Below are 26,092 nucleotides of genomic sequence, written 5' to 3'. Positions count from 1 at the left end.
TTTGTGAACTTTATGCAATTAGGAGACTCATTTCTTTACTTATGGCCATGAGACTGACCATGAGAGTAAAAATATGTCTCCCTTCTGGGTAAAGATATGATAGTTATATTTGTGTATGTAAGCTGAACTCAGGTATATGTTAAAATTTCACCTGTGGGCAGAAACAAGGCAGCATAATTGCCTTACTTGGATTCCAAGCACAGAATTCATTATAATCTCCTTCATAGGCAGGCCAAGTCAGAAGAGTCATGTCAACTGAGAACAGCCTCAATGAATATGACACCATGTCGACTGTAGACAAGGTTGAAGAAAAAGAGGAGAGTCACACCTCCTAGGTGCTTAGCTCAGCAATACGTAATAATTTCCTCTATTGGCTGCCTCCAGAATAAAGAGGATGGTTACATTACCTAGGTTTTGCGCTCAGTAGTATGTCACAATTCCTTTTGTGGGCAGAACCTAGGCAAGAGACGAGAGTCACATTTCCTAGATGCTATGACCACTGATGTCACAATGTGCCTTGGGGCAAAAGTACAGGAAAAACAGGCAAATCACCTAGCTGATAGGCTCAGAGAAATGTGATAATATCCCTTGCTGTCAGGGTCCAGGCAAAAGAGTCACACTGTTATGATTCTTATGCAATGATATGTCAAAATACACACACGGGAAACAATTAAAGCAAAAGTTTTAACACCTGGGTACTCGGCACAGTGATATGACACAAGCTCCTCATGTGTGAGGGTGACACCTTTAACTGTCAGCTTGGCATCTGTAACAAAGTCACACTGTCACGTGTGTGTTGGACCACCGAATGACACCCTCTACAACATCCAAGGGCTTCAAACGGCATCCATTATATTTGCAAGCTTCTCTGAGGCCCATAGGCTCATATGGACTCACAATCTTATATATTGTCTTAAATTCAGGTATGATAGTCAATATCTCTAATTTAGGCCACATTCAGGAATGAGAACCATTTTTATGCCTGTGAGCTGGGCCCAAAAATGAGTCACGATTACACCTGTGGCCAGATCCACATGTGAGAGTCACAACTCCATTTTTGTACTGTTTTCTCATGTTAGACTCAGTAACTCCATAGTGTACTTTGTAAATGTGGGATGGTGACAACTTTTACTTTCACCTGGGTGTGAAACTGAGTCACAATTTTAACTTTTTGCTGGGCCTTGTTATAAAATGCTCTATACCACCCATAAAGTTTATACCACAGGAATTTGTGTCGTAAACTTCTGTGAGCTTTGTAGAAATATTCAACCAAGAGTTTTTTCTATTGCCGTAAGCCTAGTGATGAGAGGCAAAATATCTTCCATTGACTGAATCCCAGTATAAGTTTGCTCATCATGCCTGTGAACTGAAGCAAGATATAAACCATAATCCCATTTGTGGGCAAAAAATTAGAAAAAAAAAGTGTAACATTACTTAGGAGATGTGGCAATTAACATGTCACAATATTCTCTCTACACAGAGTCTAGGAAAGAGGGCCACATTAACTGGATACTGGACCCAGCAATATGACACAATTCCACATGTGGAAAAACATAATGAAGAGATGAGAGCCAAAACACTTACAGAATAAGCCAAAGATGTGTCAAAACACCCTGTGTGGCTCTGGCACAGGCAGGACAGTAGCATCATCAGGGTGCTGGACTTACCACTATGCAATAGTTATCTCTTTATTCAGGATTCTGGCAGAAGAGTAACATCATCTGGGTGCAATAGGTCAAAATTTCCCTTTGTGGGCATGGTTCAAAAAAAAGAGTAGAGTCACACAACCTAAATGCTGGGCTCAGCAATATGTCATAATCCCACTATTTTAAAAGCCCACGCAGGGGACGAGAGTCATATCACTTAGGTCATGGGCTCAGAGATATGTCCCAGTGTCCCCAGTAGGCAGGACTCAGGCAGAAAATGTGGGTCATATCACGTAGGTGCTTCTTTATAACACATGGGGAGAACCCAGGCAGAAGAGCCACATCACCTGGGTGCTGGGTGCTGAGATATGTCACAAGTTTCCCTAGGACAGCACTAGATTGAAAGAGTTACATCATCTTGATGCAGGTCTAACTTTTACGTTGCAACGATCTATGTAGGTGAGGCCCAAGCGTTCGGTCACATCACTTAGGTGACAGGCCCAGAGATATGTCACAATGACCTCCTTGAAATATATTCCTGGCAAAAGAGTATCATCACCTGTATGCCCTGGCCTGCCAATATGGCACTACCATTCTCTGTGTTCAGGGTCCATTCCAGAGAGGGGAGTTACATCACCTAAGTGGTGGACACAGTAATATGTCACAATGATGCCTGTGAATATGGTCCAGGCAACAATGTAACATCACCTGAATGTTAGATCCAGTGGTATGTCACAATCCTTACTGAAAAAAGGGTCCAGGCAGGAGAATCACATCACCTAGACGCTGGCTCAGGTAGAGATCACAATCTCATATACATGCTGGATGGAACCTGTCTGGAGAGTCAAATCACACAGATGCTTGGCAAAGATGTGTATGACATTCACACTGGGAGAATATTGCAGAGATGAGATTTACAATAACATACATGTCCTGTTTTCATGTTTCACAGTAGGCTTCATATACATGAGATGCTGACAGTACTTCCTGTCACCTGGGTGTGCATATGAGACTCACAATTTCATCTTTCATTTGGGTTTTGTTATGGCATTATCTGTACAAGCCAAGGGCTGTAAAATATCTGAGGGTGTTATAATCTTCGGTGACCCTTTTACCAGAAAGAGATCTAAGACATCACTTGCATTGCTAAAGCGAGTTACAAGAGTCAAACTTACTCCTATTTGGGAGGTCCACATATGAGTCATTATCATGCCTAGTGATTTGTCAGAATATTAAGCTGTGCCTAATTATTTGTCAAAATTTACTCTGCAGTAATGAAACAGGCATGACAGCCACATAACCTAAATGCTGAGGCAGAAATGTTCCCATATTCTCCTTGTAGGCAGGCTCCTGGCAGAAAAATCATATAACTTTGGGGCTGTGCCCAACTGTATGGCACAATGCCCCTTATGGGTAGTGTCCAGGCAGAAGAGGAGAGTATATCACTTAAATAATAGGCCCAGAGATATGTCACAATGCCTCCTGTTGAAAGGGCCAGGCACGTATTATTTATAATTGTAGCCGTTTTAACTGGAGTCATTTGGTATCTTATGGTAGCTTTAATTTGCATTTTTCTAATGATAATGTTGAGCATCTTTACATGTACTTGGCCATTTGCATGTCTTCTTTGGAGAAGTGTCACATAGTGTATCTTGCCTATTGCTAAATTGTGAGTTAGTTTTGCTGTTACGTTTCTTATATATCTTTATGTTTTTCCATTGTGATATGTATATTTTGCCAGTATATTCTCCCACACTGTAAGTTGTCCTTTCACTCTGTTAATTTATTTTTGCTATGTAAATTTTTTTTTAGATTCTGTTAATTTTATTTGTCTGCTTTTGCTTTTCTTGCCTGTGGTTTTGAGATCTTATTTAAAATTTTTTTCCTGTCCTGTTTAGTAAAGAATTTCTCTATGTCTTATTCAAATAGTTTTATAAGTTTGAGTTTACATTTCAATCTTCTATTTATTTTTATTTAAATTGTTTTAATATGGTAACAGGTAGGCAACTAGTTGTATTCCTCTGTATTTAAATAATCAATTTTCTTAGCACCATTCATTGAAAAGATTGTCTTTTCTTCAATGTATGTTCTAAGCAACTTAAAAATTACTTGGCTCTAGGTTTATGAATTTTGTTACTGGGATCGTTGGATACTTTGGTCTATGTGTCTGTTTTCTATGCCAGTATCATGCTGTTTTGCTTGTTATAGCTTTGCAGTATGTTTTGGAGTCAGGTAGTTTGATATTTTCAGATTTGTTCTTTTTTCACAGCTATTTGGGGAGTGTTTTTTTGGTTCCCCATAAATTTTATGCCTCTTAATTTCATTTTTGTTCAAAAATGTTCTTGGCATTTTATAGAGTTTGCACTGAATTTGTAGATTTCCTTGTGTAGCATAGCCATTTTAGCAATATTTTTAATAACTCATGAGCAAAAATATCTTTTTTTTACTTTTTTCATCAATGTTTTATAATTTATAGTGTAGAGAGTGTTTCTCTTTTTAATTAAGTTTACTGCTACACATCTTTATTTTTTATTCTAGATAAACAAAAAGTATTTGGAAAATTTTACATGACTTTGTAATTAAAAACAACTGAACAAATTAGGTATAGATGATATGTACTTCAACACAGCTAAGGCAAAATATGACAAATCAATAAACAAATTAAATATTGTTACCGGCAGGTCTTCATGATTTTTTTTTTTTAATTAGAGGACTGGATAGAGAAAGATCATGTATCAAAACTTATACATTTGTCATTAAATTTTAAAACCATGAAGTTTGAATTTTTGCCTACATTTTAGACCAACCATGCTTATTCCTATGAAAAAACTTGCAGTCTTCAACCGCAGCTCAGAAGAAACAAAAAGGGATGAGTGATGAAAAATCTGTTTTAATATTCTAGTTCTGGGCAATTATCCTGCAAATTTTTCAGTGATGAAAATAAATAGGGTGGCCCCCAAATCTTAGCAAAGTTAACTATTGCCACTAGTTATCTGGGTCTGTCACAAGCATTTTTTTCTCTTCCTTGTGGAAAGAGGACTCAATTCCACAGCTTTATCTTAGCGTTTAGCTGCTAATGAGGAGTCCATGCAATCCCCTGAGAAACATTTTTGTCCCAACCTCAATTCCAAGCCTCAGGTTGAAGCCCTAAGAAAGAATACTGGATCTGAGAAATCCAGAGGCAGATGATTATGGTGGTTAAAATTCACCGTGGAAGTGAGCATGACTAATTCCAGTGGATTAAGCCAAGCCTCACATTTCACGGATAAAGGCCATGATAGTATCTGTTGTATAAATGAAGTCTAATGAACTCCAGAACTACTGAGAGCAGGGAAGATAGGACATATGTAGGTAAGAGCAGATATTTCCACCCCCAACAGGCCTTCCTGTTAACGTGAGTGAAAGCTGCTTTGACATCCATGGGTTGCAACCTATCACAATCCCTGGAACTCGGGGATACAAGGATGCAAGGGGGAAAGACAACATTCTTTCTTCTATCCCTCAACATACACTGGATATTTCCTAGAAAGATAAAGGAATCAGGGATACAGGGTCTTCACTCTCCTTCTAGATGAGTAGCCATTCATTATCAGTCTATATTCCTTTTAAATGCATCCTGAAATTTTGGGCCTCCTTTGAAAAAATGCTTACTTTTTACCTTGTTTTCTCCTCTGTCTTCTTTTTACAGACAGGTAATCATGACTTCATACTATGGGACAGTCACCTCAGATGCATTCTCCAACCTTAGACTGGTTGGCTTAACTTAGGATTGGACTCAGGGCAAAAGAACACAGAAGCCAGACATGCGGGCAAAAGGGTGAAAGAAAATTTTCAAGTTGTGCTTTTGTCCTTCTCCTTCCTATGTAAACTGGAAAAATACCTTGGAATTTTTTAGCCGTCCTTGCCACCTTCCCCTTGTTTTATTTTACTTTATTTTAATACATGATTTTTAATAACCCAATTTGATTCTTCTCTCATTTAGGTTACCAAATTCATGCCACCAGAGCCTCAGACAAGGCCCCTTTCACTGGAGACACTTAGGTAGGCCTCTTAGGAAAATCTGACTGCCAGTTTTCCAAAACAGTGCCCCCTGTCAATAGGAAGCTCTTAAAAGTGGTGTTGGTCCTGATCCTTCTCCTCATTCTAATGGCAGTTAGATGTACTTCTTTATATGGGGAAATAACAGAGTTAGAAAACAGCCAATGGTCCTGGGTGAAACCCCATCTTCAAGCCTAAAACAGCATAAAGACTGAAAAATCAGACTGCTTCTCCCAGATGAAGCCTGCCTTTTTTCAACTGATTCTCTCTGAATAGTATCCATGTCCACACTGGGGGAAGTGATTAGAGCCAGGGAAACTTCACTCCTTGGGCAGGGAGAAGGAGACTGGCCTCTGCAGTTCTTACGTGATGGTTTAGTGTTAATCTACCCAGGAGGTGGGACTTGTAAAAAGGACTCCCACTCACTCTGTTGACAGTTTTTCTTTTCTTCTTTTTACCCAATCAACTCTACCCTTCATCCTTCAGAGTATCCCTGGGCCTAATCTTTCCTAGTCATGTGAGAAGAACCCAATTTTGCTGAAGTAAGGAGAAAGTTCTGCAACATGAGGATTGGGAACCCTCATTTATGATAAGCTGAGTATATGCATGTGGATTTATTTTTGCCTTCTCTTATCAGTTTCAACATTTATTTTTCTGTCTTTATGCCAGCACCACACTGTTTTGATTAATGTAACTTTGCAATATGTTTTGAAATACAAAACAATTATTCCTCTGAGTTTATTTATTTTTTTACAGGTTGTTTGGTTACTTGTGGTTTTTTGAGTGTTTATAGAAATCATAGGGCAATATGTGTTGGCTCACTCCTGTAATCCTAGAACTTTGGGGAGCCAAGCCAAGGTAGGTGGGTTGCTTGAGCCTAGGAGTTTGAGACCAGCCTGGGAAATATGGTGAAACCCTGTCTCTAAAAAAAAAAAAAAATACAAAAACATTCTGAGCATGCCGACATGCACCTGCAGTTTCAGCACTTGTGAGGCTGAGGTAGGAGGATCAACTGAGCTTTGGAGGTCAAAGATACAGTAAGTCATGATTATGATATTATACTGCAGCCTGAGTTACACAGGTAAATATTGACTCAAACATTTTAGAATAATTTAGTACTTCTGCAAAAACTATCACCATTTTTAAACATCTCATTGATCCATATATCACCTGGTATACCATTAACATCTAAAAAACTTGCACGTTCTAACACTTGAAAAATAGTATACTCAAGAATATGTCCAGTTTTCAAATATATGCAAACATGATGGTTTTGTTTTAACTTTCAGTTGTATTTTATTGTAGTCAGAAATAATACTTTTTGTGATTACCATCAGTTTAAATATGCTAAAACTAGCATGCTACCTCACAAGTTTGCCTATCTTAGAAAATGTGTCATATACAATTAGAAGTATTATGTATTATGCTGTTGTTGGGTGAAATGTTTTGTAGATTAACCTGACGTCTTATTTCTCTATTTAACTTTTTATTTTTGTGCATTCTCTTTATCTTTATTTTGTTTCTCTTTATTTTTTATTTCATCTATTAATTTAATTTAATTTTATTTCTATTTTTCTTTTTTCTCATTACATTCTCTTCATTTCAAATATACTTCAACTTGTATCTTGTTTTTAGCAGTTTATTTGATTTTATATTTTTTCTGTTATTTGTTTCTAGTCATATTCCTTCATATTATCTTATTTTTTAATCCATATTTCTTTTTTATTTTTTCTCCTTATTCTGAAATTTTTTATTGGAAATTATTTCATTTCTGTTTATTTCTTTTATTTTTTGTATTTATTGTTTATCTTCATTTTATTTTCACTTATCTTAATTGCATTTCTCTGTTTTTCTCTATTTTGGTTTATTTTATTTGTCCTTACTATTTTTCACTTGCTTTAAATTTATTTTTACATTTTATTTCTCTTGATTTTTTTTTTAATTTACCTTTCTATGTTCTGCTTCATAAAACAGAAGAGATAAGATATTTTAGATTGCCCCAGCCATAGTCATCAAGGCTCGTGTTTGCTGAGGTTCTCTCTCAGCTACTCTGCCCCAGAGTCTTCAATCCAAATCATAGTCATGGCATCCTAGTAAGATTGCTAAGATCTCTGGGCAGATCTTTCACTGTTACAGGCCTATCTAGCATTCAGTGTCACGGGCCGGTTTTGCTGCTTTCAGAAGCCCCCTGCAAGCCTCAGTGTTGCTAGGCCGAGAACTGACTGCCTCTTCATTAGTGTCCCAATGGATCTCCCAAACATAATCCAAGGTCCTGACTGTTCTTCTCCTTTCCCAGAACAGGATCATACACGCTTTACTCCACCAGGACATGTCTAGATCATATGTGTGTCTCTACATTTTATTTTATTTTTTTTTTGAGACAGAAGCTTGCTCTGTCACTCATGCTGGAGTGCAGGGACATGATCTCTGCTCAGTGCAACCTCTGCCTCGTGGATTCAAGTGATTCTCCTGCCTCAGCCTCCCAAGTAGCTGAGAGTACAAGTGCCCATCATTTTTTTTTTTTTTTTGTATTTTTAGTAGAGATGGTGTTTCACCATAGTTGCCAGGCTGGTTTCAAACTCTTGACCTGAAGAGATCCAACCTCCTCGGCCTCCAAAAGTGCTGGGATTACAGGTGTGAGCCACCACGCCTGGTTGAATTTTTTTTTTATATTAACTTGACATATAACTGATTTATTGGTGCGGGCTTATGCCTGCAATCCCAGCACTTTGGGAAGCTGAGGTGGGCAGATCATGCGGTCAGGAGATCGAGACCATCCTGGCTAACACGGTGAAACCCCGTCTCTACTAAAAATACAAAAAATTAGCTGGTCGCGGTGGCGTGCGCCCGTAGTCCCAGCTACTCGGGAGGCTGAGGCAGGAGAATGTCCTGAACCCGGGAGGCGGAGCTTGTAGTGAGCTGAGATCGCACCACTGTGCTCCAGCCTGGGCAACAGAGCGAGACTCCAACTCAAAAAAAAAAAAAAAAAAAAAAAAGAAAATATCAGCTTTATGGGTAGCTATACATGCAAATATGTGCAAAAAATGCTAATGATACGAGGAGATGAACATTTCTACATTTTATCTAAGGATTTCATGGAGTTGCTATTTTACCTTTTCCAGTCTTTATCTCTATATATTCAATGGGAAAATCCTCAATGAAGACTCCTCACTGTGATAGACAAAATGTTCAATTAGTCATTGACAGATGCAATGAGTTAACTTCTGGTTTTTATTTGGAGCTCTCACAGCTAGGATTAAAAACTCTTGGCTGTAAACTCACATGATGAGGAATTATACTATGCTGTCCTCTTCTATACACTTGTCTACCATCACAATTTTTTGAACTTGCCAAAGGAAATTGTGGGAAATTGTTTCCCTCAGACCTACTCAACTCCGTTTCATAAGTTTTAAGATTGGGCATTGTTTAGATTTCTTATAAGCTCATAATCACAGAGGTCATGTTTGTCAGGAGAAAGCTTTCTTGCAGCAGGATTAAGTAAAGACATTTGCCAACCGTGGCTTATGGTTCCTCCAGAGGCAGAATGGAGCTTAAAAACCATTGCTGAAGCCAAAAAGTGGTGAAAGAAGTTGAGGGCTGCCCAGAGGATAAAGAAAAAATGCTACTTTTTACTACCAAAGCAGTCACAGCTCATTTTGGCATTAATCTTGCTTCTGACCATGATATGTTTCTTACTGGTCTTTCTTTGTATTCCACTGATTGTACATTTAAAAAAAGAGGCCTGGATGAGAGTGGTAAAAAGAATAAATTCATCCTTCTATAGTTGATGCCTTGGTGAGCTTTGAAGCACACTGAGCAGAGTCTGAAATCCTTCCTCACTATGGGGTAAGTTGTGTCAAACTCGACACCCATTGAAATGGCACAAGGATCAAGATGTCAAAGAAGAGACTCAGAACCAGTAAATGAGATATGAACTTTTAGTGGAAACTTCCACAGAGAGCAGAAAGTACAGTGTCAGTGGGCCTAGCTGAATAACCATGCCCACTTGCAAAAAACATGCAGTTTGTATGGCCTTTTTATTTAGCACTTTTTTTTCTGAACAAGCTTTCACCTGTCAGCCCTCATTTAACAAAAATGGAATAGCCTCACTTCCTTGTGTGACCTGTATTCCTATGCCACATGATGGGACAGAACAGGGGCTCAGACATTATTGGCGCGGTGGCTTATGCCTGTAATCTCAGCACTCTGGGAGGCCGAGGCGGGTGGATCACGAGGTCAGGAGGTCGAGACCATCCTGGCTAAGACTGGGTTTCACCGTCTTAGATAGATCTCTCTGAGATACTGTTCTCCGATAGAACTCAGAACAGTATCTCAGATTACTCATAGATAAAGAGTAAGCTCCAGGTTGACCATGACAAGGTTTTTTAGATTTGGAACTCTGAACACTCAGAAGTATCTATTTATAGAGGGTCAGTAACCAGGTATGCCCAAGTCAAGATAACACCGTCAGTTTCATCCATCATACAGGCTGGTTTAGGCAGTGGAGTTTCTTCTTCCTGAGATTTTAGATTCAAAATAGTCATTGCTTTACTTGAATTGCTGTGTTGGCAGGAGTTTATCTGAAAGTCCTGATGTGTGTGCACATTGCAGGTACAGTTGTGTAAGTTAATGTGATGGCTTCTTAGTTGGTAGAGTCTGTTTTTGTTACGGGTGTGACTGGGTATATACAGGCTGCTGAGGTGACCGTCTCCATATTCACCGGACCACGACAATATGGGGCCCCAGTTCCACTATTTTCCAAAGTATGACATGCTGAACAAGACCCTGAAATTGTGGTTCACTGTGACCAGGCTGAGGCTGTGCTTTAAAAAGCAGAACTGCCAGCTTGGTGCCTTATTTTCCTTGTCATTCTAATGCATCTTTTGATAAGGAGACCAGAAAAGAGTATTTTAGTATGGAGACCAGAAAAGGGTCTGAATATGTGACAGCCCTCCTCATAGAGTTGGTACTATTTATTCATGACTCTCTTAAGTGTCAAGAAAGGTTGAGAGATCTCCTTCCTGGCACAGCCTGAGTAGGCTAGAGCACGGTGACCCGTAATGCTTAGCTCATGCGGTCTTCACAGAAGTTTCAAAAAATCATAGGATATGCGGGGTAGAGAAAGAGTTGGTACAAATAACAACTTGCAGGTGAAATAATTGGAAGCAGGAAGAGAATGGGATCTGCTTGGAAGAGTATACACATTGCCTAGGTGCAGCTGAACAGTCAAGTCTGTTCTCTGATTTGAGCCTTGTGTCTTGGAATTAACAGGTCCAGTTTGGCTCTGGCCTGAGTACTAAAATTTTGGTTCTAGAACCAAATGTGAACTCTGGACTCTGGAATTCCAGTTGGGTTTCACAGGCCAGTGGATTAAGGAGGCCCACATGAGCCCATAAAATGGGCTGTGGGTGGCTTTGCCACACATGACTGGCTGCTTTTGTGCCTAGACTCTCAAGGAAGAGGCATCTTCTTCCTCAAGGCAAGCCCAGGGAGGTCTGAAACTTATGGGTGCCAGTGAAGAAAAATGGTAATGCCTCAGGCCAGTGCTTTTGCCCCTCCTGCCTTGTGGCTTTGGGGATTCAATTTGCTCATCAAAAAATGGGCAATGAAATCCCCTCAGTGACTGGCTGCTCACCCCACATTTGCCTGGCCACTGCACAGTGCCCACCCACCACCTCCAGTTTCATCCTGTGCTTCCACTGATTGGCTAGGGGAACATGCTAACTGAAGCCCAGGTGACCTATCCTTTCTCCAATGCACAGCCTCATGCAGATGCCACCCAGCTTTCCTTTTAGATTGTAATCTTAGGGAGTTAGAGAGCACTAACTCATTGACTAATTAATCTGCTCTAACTTATTGACTAATAAATCAATAAGTCACTTAATGTTACAAGATGGCTGTGGGACTTGATACTCTTGATTTCTTTCCTCAGGTGGGACTGCACTGGGCATTGCCATCCTGATTTCTTTGTGAAAAAAGCTAGCAGGTGAGGCAGGATTCAAGGTCCAGGAACAGAACACAGCACCCAGGCTGGCCTGCACAGGGCCCTCTGAGGCCCTTCCAGGCAGGAGGGCTCACTGGAAGTCCAGGCCCCCTTTCTAGGATGGTGACCATAGCCCCTCCCTGGACCTCCGAGGACAGCCTACTTTTTCTGCAACTTGCAACCACTGGATTCTAAGGGGTGAACATCCAATTGTGTGTGTGTGTGAGTGTGTGTGTGTATGTGTGTGTGTGTGTGTGTGTGGACATGGCCTTCTGCTTCATTTCCATGGGATGTTCTCCTAGAAGACATTCCTAGGGAATCCTGGGACTGTGCTGGAGATTCTCAAACTGCCAAATTCAGTAAGAGTGTCTCAAGAATATAATTAGTAGTATTTTCTGCAGATTACTATGTCAGGGATTCCTTTGCCAAAAAAAAAAAAAAATGTGTAAAAAACAAAGTTGTTAATCCTTTACATTATTTTAATTAGGTCATCAAATAAACCTTTCATTTTCTTCAAACTTATTTTTATGACAATCATTGAATTTTTGTTTTCTTCTTTGTTCCAACTGTTACCTGTTTTAGAGAAAAATATTTAAAAAATGTGATACACAATTACTAACAAGTGACAGCAATTTATTTAAAATGCAATTAGATTTCTTAAATGAGTAAACAATTTCAGTAAACTTAGTTTGTGTTACTTGTATAAATTATTTTTCATCTTATCCTCAATCTTAAAAAAATTTAGCTAGCTATGCAATTCAAAATTGATAGATGTTTTATATAGACAACTTAAAAACATTTTATTGGTCATGTTGGGTAGTATAATTCTCACATATTTTATCTTAGAAATCAACACATTTGACAATTGATATTTATAGTATCTATAAAAGTGAATTTATAAACATGCTTTTATAGTTGCTAAAATTTTAGGAGAAAAAAATCTATTCTGGCCTTCATTAGTAAAACTTAAAGATGATAGAAATGAGACTATATTTACTGGCTAAATTAATGACAAAAACTGAAAGAGATTCATTTACTTATTCTTTATCTTTCAGTATCTGATAATGAACAGAATTAAAGATGCTCAGAATCTGCATCAGTATAGAAATAAAGCAAATAGCTCTTGTGAAAGAATTATTGAAAATATACAGAACAAACCTATCAATTATATTTAAAAATTTACCCAATTCATAGTCCAAAAAATACCACTCTTACAGAGGTTTACTACTGGCAGAATCCAGCGTTTCTTATGACCTGATACAACATAACCACTCTTTATATATCATCTGATTGCCCAAAATCTACCCAGAACTGAAGGCTAATCCTGCCAGTTCCTAAAAAGACAGTCTTCACACACAACCCATTTTCATTTAAGCTTGTTTCCCACATCAACCTTTCAGTAATGTCTGCCAGAACTACACTTCTGAAAGTCCAGGACAGCAGGGCAGAAAGGAAGACTACTTAGGTTATAATAAATGTTTTGTTTTGTTTTTCCATATCACACAGTATTTCTATCCTCAGAGACATTAAGTTGAGGATGAGCTGTTTCAAAACCTAGAAATAAGGCCGGGTGTGGTGGCTCATGCATGTAATCCTAGCATTTTGGCATGCCCAGGTGGGTGGATCACAAGGTCAGGAGATCAAGACCATCCAGCCTAACATGGTGAAACACTGTCTCTGCTAAAAATACAACAAATTAGCCAGGCTTGGTGGAGGGCACCTGTATTCTCAGCTACTTGGTATACTGAGGCAAAAGAATAGATTTAACCCAGGAGACAGAGGTAGCAGTGAGCCGAGATTGTGCAACTACACTACAGCCTGGGCAACAGAGTGAGATTCCATCTCAAAGAAAGAAAAAATACCTAAAATCAAATGTAAAAAAATGGCATGATAATTCTCTCTATGCCAGAATATAGAGGAGGAAGACTAAAACCATATTTTGTTAATCTAACTGAAAAGAGTTCAGGGCATTTTAGGTTTCAATACCTGTGGTGAATACCCTTAACATGTGTCAGCCATTCCAGGTTTGACTGCATAGGCTAGCGCTCTGCCTTCCTCCATAGATGTTTAAATGTAGCACCATAATCCAATAATTTTACAAGGTTTTCATACAATTTTGATCTCTTTTTGAGAACAATTAATGTCATTTATTATAGATGTTTTCAATTTTTCACTAGAGACAGTAGGCTAATTTTAAAAAGAATATTTTTTAATCATGTAGCTTCTATTACATAGCTAGTTTTGTCTTTTTTACTTCGTGTATATGCCAAAAAGACCTCATGACTTATTAAACATTCAACTATTTACTTGAATAAATTGGCCCTATGCATTTAATCAACTCAATTATATCAATTTTATGAAGTAAAATGAACAATAACTAAACAAAATTGGATTAATCGCATTTCCTAATTGAAACAAAATATAAAATATACTAAATAAATAACATTCAATAATGCACACACTGTGAAATTACTCACATGTGAAAGTTATTTTGTGAACACCATTATATTTTACCAAAGCCACTTTCATAATCTGTGAGGAAATTATACAAATAATGTTTTACAAAATTGGACAAGAACAAAATTGTGTACTATGTTTACAGTTAGCCACAAATGAACAGATATAAAAAAAGTAATTTGCATAAGATATTTCAAAGCCAGGAGCAATGACATATTAGATAAATACGTTTAATACAAAGCAGAGAAAATAAATTTGCTTTCAAATTCTTTGAAGATTCTGGTTTGCTGGTGACTTATCAATGCTTGTATAACTACCTATTTCATTCTAATATTTTTCTTTTCTTCTCAAAGTAGGTATGTGACCATAAACAAATACGATTATGCTCTATAAATCTGTTACACCTGAAGTTTATTTTACAGTGATATATCTGTATATTTAAAACCATGTAAACCAAAACTGAAAGTCTGTATATGTTTAGCAGACCAGAGAAGTCATATTTTTAAAAAAAAGTAGGATAAAATGTTTTAAATAGTTGTTCAGAATTCTGAAACATGTAGTTCCATTATACTCAAAGTCTTCATTGCAACCATCATAATAATCTGTAGTTACAAGAAAAACAAAAATGTAAGTGCTAGAAACCATATTCTCAAAATTATTTTCAGTTAAAGACCACTAACAAAGTAACCACTAGAGATGTTATTTCACTGTCACCAGATAGTATATTGTTACCATCTGTTACCTACAACCTTGAGTAAGATGGGAAAAGTTAACATCAGTGGCAAAATACACATTCAATGTAAAATAGCCATAACACAAAAACAACAATTTTGGTTTATTAAAACAAATTAAGTTCACACATTGCCATTAAAAAGGCATTTTTAAATTCACTGTATTTTAATTACATTAATTTGCAAATGGTAAAGGAATTTTCTTCTAAAATTCATATGGTTTCTCCTACTGTGCAGAATGCTATCCTGATCACTTAAAACATTCCTATCATCCTGTCACATATAATACTGCTGTTAACATGGCCAGATGCGGTGGCTCATGCCTGTAATCCCAGCACTTTGGGAGGCTGAGGCGGGCAGATCACCTGAGGTCGGGAGTTTGAGACCAGCCTGACCAACGTGGAGAAACCCCGTGTCTACTAAAAATACAAAATTAGCCAGGCGTGGTGGTGCATGCCTGTAATCCCAGATACTCAAGAGGCTGAGGCAGGAGAAGTACTTGAACCTGGTTGAACCTGGGAATTGGAGGTTGCAATGAGCAGAGATTGGGCCATTGCACTCCAGCCTGGGCAACAAGAGTGAAACTCCAACTCCAAAAAAACAAAAACAAAAACAAAAACAAGACAAAACAAAACAAAACAAAAATACTGCTGTAAACCAACCATTAAGTAGCCTTTCTACTAAGATTTTCTTCATTTACATTAGATTTCAGTTTTCTTAACCTTCCATGAAAAAGAATATAAATCTGTCTATCTAATATAGAAGAACCTCTCATAACTCTGGTACAGCAACAATTGACCATGTTCTTTCACATAAACACTAGAAATGAAGAGAGCATCAAATGTAAGAGTTAAATTACATCAATATTTGCTTTTGAAAACAATATTACATTTTATTTTTTGTTTTTGTTTGGGATGGAGTCTCACTCTGTTGCCAGGCTAGAGTGCAGTGGTGCGATCTCAGCTAACTGCAACCTTCACCTCCCAGGTTCAAGCCATCTTCCTGTCTCAGCCTCACATGTAGCTGAGAGCACAGGCGCTCACCACTACAGCCAGCTAATTTTTTTGTATTTTTAGTAGAGATGGGGTCTTGCCATGTTGGAGAAGATGGTCTTGATCCCTTGACCTCTTGATCTGATCCCCTCAGTGTCCCAAAGCACTGGGATCACAGGCTTGAGACACTGGCCTGGCCAAATTTCTTTTAAAATAAGAAAGTAGGTTTCTTTTAAAGGAAAGTAGTCAAGATTGCCAGCTAGAATCTGCTGGACTGCGTAGTTCTCACAGAGAGAAATGCAAAATATGCATAAATACAGCACCTTAAACTGAAACATCCAGGTACTAGCATTGGGAACAATCAAAGAAACGACTTATCTAATGGAGAATGGAGTAAAGGAAGGTAGAATAATGGGCCATCCGGGAAAAACAAGAAGCCAAGGGAAACTTTCCACCCAGTAAATCAGTAATTGCATGTGTGACCCTGGCAACCCACAATTCTGTCACTGATTTTGCAACCCTCAGGTAAGGAGATACCCTCATTAACCCACTTCATTATGGCCTTCCGTTTAACAAATAGAGCTACATGGAGTCACAGCAGAGCAGTCACCCAGGCCAGTGCAGAGATTCAAGAGCCTTAGATAGTCTGGCTCTCCAGGCTTCCAAGAAAAATTAGCTGCAACTCCAGCAAAGCAGGAGGTTACATTCTTGTACACTCCCATAGGAAACAGGCAGAATCCAGGGGCCTGAGCAGCGATGGTCTGTAGGACTCATTTCCACAATTCATCACAGGGTAAGATCTACTGGCTTACAATTTCAGCCAACCATTGATAACAGCATTTCACCTCCACGTGATGGAGCTACCAGAAAGAGGGGTGGCTCACCCTCTTTGCTGCTTTGGCAAGTTAGCCATTCCAGCCTTCAGGCTTTGAAGAGCTCAAGCCGACTGGGGACAGAAAGAATCTCCTAGCACAGTACAGGTGCTGTAAAAAGACATGTCCAGATTGCCTGTTAAAGCAGGTCTGCAATCTCATTCCTCCTCACTGGGAAATACTTTCCAACCAGGGTGTCCATCTACCACCACTGGTGCTATTTGATCGATGGAATTTTGAAATGTCTTTGGGATACAGTTCCTGGAGGGAAGAGTGAGCTGCCCTTTTTGCTGTTTGTGTGACTTAGCTGTTCCAGCCTTCTGGCTTTTGAGAATCCAAATAAACTGAGGGTGGAAGTGGTACCTCTGCCCAGCAGAGCTGTCCTACAGAAATGTGGCTAGATTGCTTTTCAAGTAGGTCCCCAATTATGTCACCCTCACTGGGTAAGATCTTTCAACTGAGATTTTTAGCTACCTCCTATATGTGCTTTTGTGCTGGAAACAGGTCTAACCTCCCTGGGATAGGGCTCCCAGAGAAAAGGGCATGTTGCCATTGTTGTTGTTTTGCAGCATTTACTGGTGATAACTTCAGATACTGGAAAATTGGAGATGACTAGAAACTGCAATGGACACTCAGGATAATCCAGCAGCCCTTCAGAAAGTGGCCAGATTGTTACGTAAGGGCCTGTTCTCCTATATTCTCACTGGGAAGGTTCTCCAGGACTGGCCCACTAGCCAATCATTCCCAGAGTTATTGAGCCAGTAGCAAGTTAGCAATTCCCTGGACAGAGACTCCAGCAGCAATTGAAAATACTTCTGCCACTGCCCCTGCAGTAGAACTGTCCTTGCTTCCCTCAGGCTAATGAACAGTCCAAAAACTTAAGTGCGTTATTCACACCTTAAACAAGCTGCAGTTTACCCAAGGAGAAGAGGCCAGTCCATCCTCCTTGGGTTTCACACACTCCTCACTGCTCCTCACCAGACAGTGAACCTCTACTTGGCCAAAAGCAGAGCTCCTCCATCCTGGGCTGACTGCACTGAGGGATTGCTGACCTACATCTCTCTGAGATGCAGCCCCCCAGAAGAGAAGCAAAGAGGTGGGCCAGCAAGCCAGCTTATGTGGTGTCCAGTGGGTTTGGCACAAAAGCATCTGTCGGAAAGTGTGGCCAATGATGGCCATTTCTCTAGGCTAAACTTTCTCTCATAAGAGACTTTAGCCCTAGAGAACCTGTTGGACCTAATTTCTGCAGGATAGTCTTGCAAATGAGAAGAAGCTGCTCCAACTGAGCACTCCTTGGTCTGCTGGTCTCTCCCAGGGTCCCAGTCTGGCTGCAGCCACTTACAGGGCAGTCTCAGCTCCTCTGGAAGAGTAGTTTACCATACCATGGCATCTGCATTGGTGGACGATGCCTAAGCCCTAACTGCTCCAGCAAAGCAGCCCCTGTGGCTGCGCCAGCACACAGGTATGTTCCCCATACTGCAGCTTCTCCAGAGACCATGGCAACTCCTGATATTACTTTGGCGGCACATGTCTGCAAAGGTGGGTTGGACTTTGCTTGATCCATCAGCAAATAAGAATGCAGTATTCCCCTGCCACCCACAGCAGCTTCCACTGTAGATGAAGCTTTGGTGAGCAGAGAGTCAGAAAGGCACAACTCTGCCTTTGTGTTAACACAGTGCAGAGAACTGTGTATTCTCCCACACTCTGAACAATCACTTCTTTATTGGTGGGGCACAAAGAAGGCATCAAACATTCACTGGCCAGCTTCCTGCACCAAGCTAACACAACCAACCATTATTAGTGCAACAGCACACACAGTGTCCAGCAGTTACCTCCTCACTCACCTCCCAACTTCTTTGCTCCTGACACTAAGGTAAATGCCAAGAGGCAGGCAGAAAACCCATATCCACTACCACTTTGCTGCAGCTGCGGCATGCTAGTCCTACAGAGTGATGGACTTGAAATATCAAGGAGCCAGAGAAGATGGTTGGAAATAAATACAACTGCCCCAGAGTATGCAGCCTCTGAGTTGTGAGCTGAGCATTGTCTCCCTGCCACCAAAAAAAAAAAAAAAAAAAAAAAAAAAAAAAATTCCCAGGAACAAAGCCTGTAGGCTGAATCCACTTTATACCACAATTGGATATTACAGTCCATTGAATAGGATTTAAAAAAAAAACTCCATTCAAATGTCAGCAACCTCAAAGATATGCCCACAAAGATTTGACAAAATCCGTGCAAAAATGTTGAAAACACAAAAAACCACAGTGACTTCTTTCATCCAAATGACCAAATTATGTAATTTGGTCATTTCAGCAAGGCCTAAGATGACAGAAGTAGAATTCAGAATATGGATAGAAATAAATTTCATTGAACTACAAATGTAAGTTGCAACCCAATGCAATAAAGGGAAAAAATTGCAGGAATTAATGGAAAAAAACAGCCAATCAGGAGGAAAATGTGGTCAACCTGATAGAGCTGAAAAACACAATACAAAACTGTATAATGTAATCAAAAGTATTAAGAACAGAATAGGCCAAGCAGAGGAAAGAATCTCAGAACTTCAAGACTGGCTTTCTGAAATAAGACAGACAAGAATAGTGAAAAAAGAATACAGAGAAATGAACCAAAGTCTCTAAGAAATACAGGATTATGTAATGAAACCAAATCTATGATTAAAAAGAACATCTGAAATTGATGGGAAGAATGAAAACAACTTGAAATACCTATTTCCAGATATCATCCATGAGAATTTTTCCAGCCTAGACAGAGAGGTCAACATTCAAATGAAGGAAATGTGGAGAACCCCAGTAAGATACCCTACAAGAAGGTCATCCTCAAGACACAAAATCATGAGATTCTCCAAGGTCAAAATGAAAGAAAAAAATGTGCTAAAGGCAGTTAGAGTGAAAGGCCAGGCCACCTGTAAAAGAAGACCATCAGACAAACAACAAACCTTTCAGCTGAAATCCTACAACTCAAAAGAGACTAGGGGCCAATATTCTACATTCTCTAAAAAAAAAGAATTCCAAACAAGAATTATCAGAGGAACCAGCCCGAATATTTCAACATAGGTTCTTTTCTATTTTCCCTAAGTGTTGGCTGGTCTGAGAAATAAAGGGAAAGAGTAAAAAAAAAAAAAAAAAAAAAAAAAAAAAAAAAAAAAAAAAGGAGGGAAATTTTACAGCTGGGCCTCTCGGAGTGACATCACATGTCAGCAGGTTCTGTGATGTCCACCTGAGCCACAAAACCAGGAAGGTTTTTATTAGGGATCTCAAAAAGGGAGGGGTGTATGAATAGGGAGTGGGTCACAGGGTTCACATGCTTCATAGGGCAATAAAAGATCACAAGGCAAGGGGGCAGAGCAAGATCACAAGGCAAAGGTGAAATTAGAATTACTGATGAAAGTCCATGTCCCAATGGGCATGCACTGTCATTGATAAACATCTTAACAGGAAACAGGGTTTGAGAGCAGACAACAGATCTGACTAGAATTTGCCAGGCTGGAATTTCCTAATCCTAGCAAGCCTGAGGGCACTGCAGGAGACCAGGAAGTATTTCATCCCTTATCTTCAACTGCATAAGACAGACACTCGCAGAGCAGCCATGTTGGAGACTTCCCCCTGGGAATGCCTTTTTTTTCCCAGGGCTATTCCTTGCTGAGAAAAGAATTCAAGGATATTTCTCCTATTCACTTCCTGCAAGAAGAGAAGTATGATTCTGTTCTGCCTGGCCCCGTAGGCAGTCAGACCTCATGGCTGTGTCCCTTGTTCCCTGAACATCGCTGTTATCCTGTTCTTTTTCAGGGTGCCCAGATGTCATATTGTTCAAACACACATGCTTTACAAACAATTTGTGCAGATAACGCAATCATCACAGGGTCCTGAGGCGACATACATCCTCAGCTTATGAAGATGAAAGGATTAAGAGATTAAAGTAAAGACAGGCATTGGAAATTATGAGAGTATTGATTGAGGAAGTGATAAATGTCCATGAAATCGTCCCAATTTATGTTCAGAGATTGCAGTAAAGACAGGCATAAGAAATTATAAAAGTATTCATTTGGAGAACTGACAAATGTCCATGAAATCTTCACAATTTATGTTCTTCTGCCATGGCTTCAGCAGGTGCCTTCATTCAGAGTCCCTGACTTCTCACAACAAGAATTCTATATCTTACCAAAGTAAGCTACAGAAGTAAAAAATAAATATAATCCTATTCAGATAAGCCAACGCTGAGGAACTCTGTTACCACAAGACCAGCCTTACAAGAGCTTCTGAAGAAAGCATTAAATAAGAGACTATTACAAGTCACTACAAACAAAATAAAAACAAAACAAAACAAAAACCCAAAAAAACCCACTAAAGTACATAAACAGCTGGCACTATAAAGCAACTACATAAATGTGTAAATGAGCCAGCTAAGATCACAGGGACAGAATCAAATCCACGCATAAAAATGCTAACTTTAAATGTAAATGGGCTAAATATCCCAGTTAAAAAACAGAGTGGCAAATTGAATGCAGAGTTAATAGCTAAGGGTATGCTGTAACTGAGACACCCATCTAAAATAAGATAACAATAAATTGAAAAAGAAAAATCTACCAAGCAAATAGAAAACAGGAAAAAAGCAGCGGTTGAGATTATAGTTTCTAGCAAAACAGACTTTTAAGTCAACGTAGATTTTTTAAAAAGACAAAAAAGAACATTACATAAGAGTAAAGTGCTATATATGCACCCAATACAGAAACATACAGATTATAAACCAAGTTCTAGAGACCCTCCAAGATGTTAAGTAAATGGTCTTCATCAGTCGTTACCCTTATATTGCATTCATTCAGTATTAAATCTCTGATGTTGAACACAATATGAGGACTTGTTAAAGGCTTTTCCACATTTTTATCACTTGTGGACTTTCTCTGTAGTATGAATTTTCTTATGTCTAATGAGGTGTGAGAATGAGCTCAATGTTTGGCCGCATTTTTCACATTTGTAGGGTTTCTCTCCAGTGTGAATTCTCTTATGATTAGTAAGGTCTGAGAAGCACTTAAAGGCTTTGCCACGTTCCACGCGTTTTTAGGATGTGTCTCCAGCATGATTTCTCTTGTGTTTAATAAAGGTTTAGGAGCAGGTGAAGGTTTGCCACGTTCTTTATATTTGTAAGATTTCTCTCCAGTATAAACTTTCTTATGTTCAGTAAGGCTTGATAACTTTTTAAAGGCTTTGCCACATTCTTCACATTTGTGTCATCTCTCTGCAATAGGAATTTCCTTTTTTATAGTAAAATGTGAGAACAATGTACAGTATTTGCCACGTTCTTCATATTTGTAGCATTTCTCCCACTAATTTTTTTTTTATGTTCACTGAAGTTTGAGCACAACTCAAAAGCTTTGCCGCATTTGTTTTGCTATGAGTAGATGACAGACATTGAGGAAAGCCATTAAAACTGCTTTTCTGCCCTTGCAATAACCCACACTTTGGTAGTGTTTCTTTAAAAGTAAGTTATTAAAGTCACAGCTTTCATATTTTATCAGTCACATTTTGGAATGAATCTTTTATTTTGTGCTCCATCAATATCTCTGTAGTAAAATGAAAACAGCCAGCTGAAACAAACAAACAAACAAAAGACAAAATTTCTCCCTCATTAGACTCAGGTGAATACACTTGACAAATGTGTAATTATACAAAGCACATTAGCAAGGTGACAATAAAATAACACAGGGCCTAATTCCTTTATAAACATATAAGTTTAACATAATATACTTACCAAAATGCCTTTGTGAGAAGTCCAAGACTCAGTTAAGCATTTGCAGCACCAAGTGAGCAAAATGCCAAGAACCACATAGAAGTGTAATAAAAGTATTTCATATTTACCCACTACAGACATATTTTATCCTATGAAAAGTGTAGAGACTGACAACTCCTGTCTTACCCCTTCAAAAATAAATAAAACAGTGACATGTCCATGCTTCTGGCTTTTTGACTTTTTACCAAAGACAAATTCCTATATTCCAAGACAGTGTTGAAAGGAAAGATGGTATACTTTGACTGAGACTAAAGACAAATAACTGTTACAAAAAAAGAAAGACTTCAGTATCATAGGCAGACTATGGGTATCCAGCTGACTGCAGGATCTCAATGAGAAATATGGGGAACGGCTGGGAGTATTGGATCACACCTGTAATTCTAGCTATTTGGGAGGCTGAGGTGGGTGGATCACCTGAGGTAAGAAGTTCAAGACCAGCCAGGTCAACATAGTGAAACCCTGTCTGTACTGAAAATACAAAAGTTAGCCATGCTCGTAAGGAGGCAGAGGCAGGAGAATTGTTTGAACCTGGGAGGTGGATGTTGCAGTCAGTCAAGATCATGCCATTGCACTCTAGCCTGGGCAATGAGAGTGAATCTCCAACTCAAATCAATAAATAAGTAATAAAAAGGAAAAAAAAAAACACATGGGGAATCTTTTTTAACTAAAAAACACACAAGATCAGAAAAAGCATCCAAAGAACAGGCTTGAGAGACTCCAAGAATCTCTAGACTAAGAAATTGGTATCATATTCCCCCCAAAGCCACTTAATAGAGATTTTGAAATGTTGCTTTTTATTATACAAATTGCAACCTAAGATTACAACATATACAAAACATCAAGATAATATGGCTCAATCAAAGATAAAAATGAATATCCAGAAATCAGTTATAAAAAATGGAGATATAAAAATTACCAGAGGCGATTTGGGTTAGTTTAGATCTATTTTTAAAAAGAAAAAAAAAGTGCTAAAAAATGAAAATCACTGTCTCAATGATGCTTAATCAGTTAAATAGAAATAAAGAAAAAAGCATAAAAATAAATAAATGAAACCAACAAAAGATAAAAGTCACAAAAAGGAATGAAAATTGTGCAGCAGAAGCACAAAAAAAGACTAATATGCAGTTCAACATTAGTAAAAAATTTTAAGAAAATCAAGAAGCTCAGACAATTTCAACTAAGGTTAACACAAAGAGATTTCTAACAAGACAAAACATAAGCAATGTTTTGAAAGTCAGAGAAAAGAAGAGAATCTGGAATTCAGAAATAAAAAATAGATGTGTTATTCATATGTATGCTTCTGCAAGATTACCAGTAAATTTATGAATGTCAATCTTTTGGGCATGAAGGGAATAAGATGACATAGTTAAAACACTGAAATAAATAGCCTAATAAAGAATACTATAGCCTGCAAAATTATCCTTCCAAATGAAAAAAAAAAATGTGGCTATATTGTAGTCTATATCAGGATGTAACTATGTCATGCCTTTAAGAGACTCACTTCAGATCTAATAAAAATTAGACTGAAAATGGCAGTATAAAAATACATTCCATGCAAGTGTTAATCAAATGAGAGGAGAAGAGGTAACAATTTATTAAGTTGAAAACTGTTATATTTATATAATTTATTTTATGTTAAAATTCACAAGGGACAAAGTAGGACATTCAAATGCAGTAAGAGGGTTCATTCACTGAGAATCTATAAATGCAGGACAAACACATAAATCAAACGTTGACAGAATTGAATCAAAAATAGGCAGGCAGCAATGAGATAATGGAAGTATACATCAATACCCCACTTTCAGTAATAAATAAAGCAAGACAGAATATCAATAAGGGAACAAAAACTTGAATGTACTGTACAACAATTACACCTAAGAAGTGTATAGAGACAACAGAATAGACTTTCTTTTCAATAGCGCATAAAACATTTTCCTAGATGGACCACATGTGACACCACAAAAGAAGTCTTAATTATTTTTCAGTTGAAATTTTACGGAAAATTATTTATAGCCCAGACGGAATGGAACTAGAATTTAGTAACAAAAGAAAAGCAGAAAAACTCCAAAAATATAAAAATTAAGCAACACAGTTTTTTTCTTTTTTTTCTTTTGAGATGGACTCTCACTCTGGCACTCTGGAGCTAGGTTGGAGTCCAGTGGCACAATCTCAGCTCCACTGCAATCCCCACCTCCTTGGTTCAAGCCCTACTTGGCCTCCAAAAGTTCTGGGATTAGAGGTATGAGCCACCATGCCCAGAAAACAACGCACTTTTAAGCATGCTGTTTTTCAAGGGTTGGAAGATAAAATATTATGAAGATGTCCATACTGCTTAAAGTGAAGCACACCGGCAACACACACCTTTTCAATTTTTAATTTTACTTTTCCAAAAATAGACAAAACTCCACAAAATTACTTGAGATTCCAATAAACCATGAAAAGCCTGACAATCTTAAAAATATATGTAGGAAGCATTACACATAACAATTTCCAAACACAAAGCAAACCTACATTAATCAAAGGATTGTGCTGCCAGTATAATGGTAGAACACCAAAGTCATGAAACAAAATTCAGCACAGATATAAACTCTTGAATAGACAGGAGAGACATCACCTAGGTTTTGCATTCAGCCATATGTCACAATTCCTTCAATAAGCAAGACCCAGGCAAGAGAGCGGAGTTACATTTCAATAAGCAAGACCCAGGCAGGAGAGCAGAGTGATATTTCAAAATGTCCTCTGGGTGCGGGACACAGGCTGGAGAGACACATCACCTAGCCGAAAAGACCAGAAATATGTAATAATATCCCCTATTGACAGGGCCCAGGCAGAAGAGTCAAGTTATTATGATTCTGTCCCATTGACATGTAACAATAAACCCATGGAAAGAATATGAGCCAAAAAGTCTCAACACCTGCATACTATGTCCAGTCATATGACACAATCTCCTCATCTTTGAGAGTGACAGTTTTAACTTTTACCTGAATGTGTATATTAGCGTCACAATTTCACATGTGTGCTGGGCCAATATATAACACTGTCTACAGGAGCTGAGGGTTTTATAAACCTGCATAAGAATTGCAAAGCTCTCTGAGGACTACGTGCTCCTATGGACTCACAATCTTACATATGGCCCTAAACTCAGGTTTGATAGTCATCATCTCCCTATAGGCAGGGTTAGGGAGGAAGACCCATTATTATGCCAGTGGGCTGGGTCCAGAAATGAGTCACCATCCCAACTTTTGTCAGATTAACATATAAAAGTCAAACCTCCAACTTTGTGCTGTATTCCCTTTTTAGACTCAGGACCTCAACCTTGGACATTGTAAACATTGGATGATGACAACTTTTGATTTCACCTGGGTGTGTAACCAGGAGTCTCAATATGAACTTTTTGCTGGGCCCTGTTATGAAACATTCTACCACCAAAGAGTTTGAAAAAATATAACTCAGTGTTAAGCTTCTATGACCTTGGTAGAAATATGCAACCCAGGAACTTACCTATTGCCCTAAGCCTGATGATGAGAGGTAAAATATCTCCTATTGGCTGAATCCCAAAATAAGTTTGATC

General features: G+C 38.5%; 1 pseudogene; it reads right to left on the bottom strand.

Annotated features, from left to right (window-relative positions):
* Positions 1 to 18,654, bottom strand: part of LOC129395681 (zinc finger protein 736-like) — a 41,716-nt pseudogene extending 23,062 nt beyond the window's left edge.
* Between the last annotated feature and the right edge of the window lie 7,438 nt (positions 18,655 to 26,092).

Source organism: Pan paniscus, chromosome Y (genome assembly GCF_029289425.2).
Source record: "Pan paniscus chromosome Y, NHGRI_mPanPan1-v2.0_pri, whole genome shotgun sequence".
NCBI lineage: Eukaryota > Metazoa > Chordata > Mammalia > Primates > Hominidae > Pan > Pan paniscus.
This window is presented reverse-complemented; position numbering and strand designations above follow the sequence as displayed.